Source organism: Nothoprocta perdicaria, unplaced genomic scaffold, assembly GCF_003342845.1.
Source record: "Nothoprocta perdicaria isolate Ctin4 unplaced genomic scaffold, notPer1 scaffold_245, whole genome shotgun sequence".
In the NCBI taxonomy this organism is placed as follows: Eukaryota; Metazoa; Chordata; class Aves; order Tinamiformes; family Tinamidae; genus Nothoprocta; species Nothoprocta perdicaria.
Genome location: NW_020455472.1, coordinates 431,999 through 436,702, shown reverse-complemented (window position 1 = coordinate 436,702; position 4,704 = coordinate 431,999).

Below are 4,704 nucleotides of genomic sequence, written 5' to 3'. Positions count from 1 at the left end.
TTGATATCCAGAGGTTAATACTTGACCATGCAGCAGATCAGCTAGACCTAAAGGTCAGTGCTCCCTCTCCAGACACAGGGCGCTCATGAGCACACACAAAATGACTTAATGGTCAAGTAATACTTGACTGCTGGGCTGCATACAGCTCTCAAGCAGCTCAAGCCTGATTACTGTGCTGGAACTACATGTAAAGAGCAGAGGAGCTTGTTTTGGTGGAAGGTTTCCACATAGCTGTGGAAAGCAGCAAATTATCAGGGTCTGCTGAGACTAATGCAGTTTTGTTGTGCTAGGACTGAGCTGACTGCTCTGCACCCGCCTGAAATGTATTCTGCTTTTTTTTAGTTCTTCAGCATGCATGGTCTTCTGCTATGTGAAAATTTGTGCATAGCTTGCAGAGAAAAGTAAAGCACGGAAATATTTCTAATTGAGACAGGTTAGCACCTCTCAAGATATCCAGATCACAAAAATGTATTAACAGAAACATGTATATGAACTTGCATACAGAAGAGAATTCCCCTCAAGTCTTAATAAAATATTAGAAGAATCTCCATATGAATCTCACAGGTTAAAACTGCCATATTTATCTAAGGATTTGAGAGTTTCTATAGGTCACCAAACATTATCAGTCTCCTGATAAAGCAAGTAACCATATTGTAAATCGATTAACCTTGCTATGAAGTAGCAAGATGTTCTTGTCCCACATTTTCACATTCCACAACTTCAGTGTTTTGAGGGTTAGAAATCTCAAGTTTTCCTCCTAAATTTATGTCATGCATGTGTATTCATTTGTTCTTGTGCCAACATTATACTTTAGCTTTAATATGTATTTTCCTTCCTGGACATTTGCTTTATGATGTATTTATGAACAAATATATCCTATATTGCCTTCATTTCACTAGGATAAATGAATCAAGCTCTTTAAGGATTTTTTTTTTATATAATGACCAGAATTGTACATGACAAATGATTTCCTAGAATAATCTATGTGAAAAATGAAAAAAAAATGTAGAACACATTCACAGAGATAGTTCACAATATTGTTAAATTAATGCCCTAACATTCTCTGGGGCTTATTTATTTCTATTAATTAAAAGGAAAGTTTTCTTTTACTGAAGATGTTTCAGTTAAAAGCCTAAAATAAGGACATATAAGGATTCTTCTCAGTACTGCAAAAAAATAGGGACATCGAGATTTTGCACGTTAGTACAATCTCCTACTTACTGCAATTACATGGCCTGATTTGCCCTAGGATCACAATGATTTTTCATGTCTGTATTACACTGCTAGTTGATGAACATCCTGTGATGAATTAATACAGACAGGATTTTGTCCTCCTTTGCCCTTTCCAACTCAGAATCTCCATGCATACAGATTTTATTATTAGCAATCATGCACTTTCTACTATTATAGTTCATTTCCACTTCTGTTCCTACAATCTTCACTTCTTCCTGGAAAACAGTGTGATTTTCTTTATAAATGATGCTTTCCATATTTGTGGGACTGGCAGATTTTATTAACGCTATGTTGTCCATTTAATCTAGTTATTGAAATTCCTAAGATAAGAGTTTACTTTCCTTCTATTTTTTGCTTTTAATACTACTATGCTCAGTCTGCATTAGAATGCCTTACAGTTCCTGCCTTAATTCCCCATTGCAGCTTCACAATAATTCCCTATTATCTCTACAAAAACCTTTTCTTTTTTTTTTTTTTTTTTTTTTTTTTTAAACTGGAGTATTGTGAATTCTCTCAAAAAAGCTAGATTCATGAAGCAGGGTAAGCATTAAATTTTCTAGAATGTCATGAGATATGTTTATGAATTAGCTCAAAAAATGTCTTTATAGGTATGTGTATGTTTATTCCCTGAACTGAACTTTTTCTGTTTGTTTATACAGGAGTTGAAATATCATTCCATTAACCTCAATATCACACAAATAAACTTAATTAAATTTAACTCTAGATTAAATATATTTTTTTGAAAATCAGTGCAGGCATAAAGAACATTTCCGGTTTTACTACAAAATATCTCCCTAACATACTAAATTGTACTAGCTGCTGTTTTGCATTTGAGACACATCATCCATGAAAATGTTCTTACAAATATTACACTAGAGCCCATTCTTCACTTTTATGACCTGATCCACATTAATCTTACTGCAAGAACAGTTAATCCAGTTAGTTGCCTTTCGAGGATTTTAAAATGCAAAAGCTTGTTGCTTATTACTTCATTTAGGATATGATGAAGGTTTCCTTCAATATTAAAAAAAAAANAAAAAAAAAAAAAAAGTTGCTGCTTTTGTATTATTGACTCAGAGGATATTATATAATTGAAATAGGTTTTAAAAAAAAGAACCTCTCAATTATGGAATAGTGCCAGTCTCACTAGATACATCTACAGTATTCAGTGTGACAGTCTGTTAACTGGAACAATCTATGAGTGACAGTTCTCCTGGAAGTGTAGGTCAAATCACTTTTCCAAAACAATGAAGCTTTGGATGAAGCTTTGGACACACTTTTTCTCTGCCTTCTTCTTGCTTCAGCCTCTTCAATTTTGTAATTTTGTAATATTTTTATTTTTTATTCTGGATTTTTTTTAATATATATTTTAAGTATTTTGTAATATTTTCTTTTATAATATACAAATACTATTTTAACATTTTATAAAATATGAATCAAAGAATTATATTGATTTTTTCAAAAAAAAAAAAAAGTGATGTACAACCTACACTCTAATGTTACATTATCAGAAAATCATGGATACATATTTATTTTTAAAGGTACAGCAGGTATACATCCAGTATACCATTTAGCAATGTGAGATAATTGAGTGGGAGAGCTAGGCAAACTAAAACTGAAAACACATTTTGGCCTCTATTTCTAAATGTCTGTTACTGGCTATTATCAGAGGCAGAAGTTTCTTCTTATGTAATCTGACCTGTCAGCCTGAGAGGAGTCTGGCTTTCCAGACTGTAACATTAGGGGTTTAGAGACACTACAGGTTGAACTAATCTGTGATAGTTGATTGCTGCCTTCTCACTATTTCAGGAACTTGTAGTGCTGAATTGAGTTCACACATGACCCTTCTCCTTCTATTGTAGGCTCCCTTGTTTTCCCCATCCACACATTTAGAAGGTTTTTCCAAAACTGAGCACATTCAGATGATCAAAAGAAAGACTTAGAATAATCTATCATCTGGAAGACCTGCCCAGAACATGTCTAGAGTGAAGGCCAGAGCCAGGCAAATATCTCCTATTGCAGTAACTCCAGTTGAATAAATAGTTAAGGCACTGTCAAGCATTTTATAGTTAATTTTACGATGAAGCCAGTCAAGTCCAATAGGCACCTGATATTATGTATTAGACTTTGAACTCAAAGAGTCTAACAGTGCCCCTGGAGTTACTTGCAATGGTGAAATTTCATAACTATTTTGTGTGTGTGTATGGATAGTGGGCTCTCCAAGATTGCTCCGCAGCCTAATTTTCAGGGCATTCTTCCTTGAAACGGAAGAGTTGGGATTTGCATCCTGCATAGTTAAGGTGGAAACTCAGGTTGTGACTTACATTTCCTCTCTGGGTACCTGAGATGATAAGTAATTTCTTAAGCAAAAGGTTATTTGTACACGAAGTGATAATGTGCCTCTTACATAGAATCTCATGGGTGGGACAAGTAGCAAACAAGTAGCAGCAATAATAATAATAAAAAAAAAGTACTACTTTGCATAATACTAAAGTGAATTGTGGAATACTTTGCCATGGGATGTTTTTGGAAGCAGAAAGATAATGAGATAATGTAATAACAGGTCAATTAACAACTACCACTAGAGTCGGTAATCAGTATTGAACAGCATGACCAGATGCAATTTATTCACATTGACTCTATTTCTTATACTTTTTCCCTAAATGTATGTTACTGGCTATTATCAGATGCAGAACACTGGAATATGCTGTTATGTTGAAATATAAACTGGTGAAATATATGGCAGCCCTCAGGTGTACGTAGGAATATTAACAGGTGCTTAAGTGTACAAGATAACAAAGTTTGATCTATGGACTGTTCCTTGGCATTTTGCATCAATAAGTTAAAGTCTTTCTCCCCTACTTTCTCATTTTGTCTGTTGTGAATCCCACTTTTAGATTTAATTTTAGAACAGATTTTCTATATGGTGCACAAACTTAGGGTTTTTTTTTTAGAATAAAGTGTTTAAAATGCATTGTATAGAGTCTATAGATAGTATAGGAGAATATGAAATATTTATATCTTGTCATTTCTTAAAAAAATTCTTTAGGTTTATGAATTTCATAACTGGATTAGGGCATCTAAAAGGTATGAAGATTCTGAGTGTGTCTGTATCTTTCTATCTTTACCACATTCACTTTATTTTCACAGCTGTTTATATTGGCATGAAATTGTTATGAACTCAAAATGCAGTATTTGATTGAGGTACTGATAGAGATTTTTTGTGATGTTTTGCAGATACGTTTTTATATATATAAATGAATGTACAAATGAGTGTGTACTCATTTGTTCATTCATTTATATATATTTATATTTGAATATGCAAAAAGAAGAAAGTAAAAGTAAAAATATAAATTCGTGATCCTAGCTGCACTATGTGTACACCCAAATCTACTGATCTGTTTAAGAAGGAGAAGAAAATAAAATTGGTTATCACAAATGAAAAAAAAAAAATCCACTGAAAACTATGAA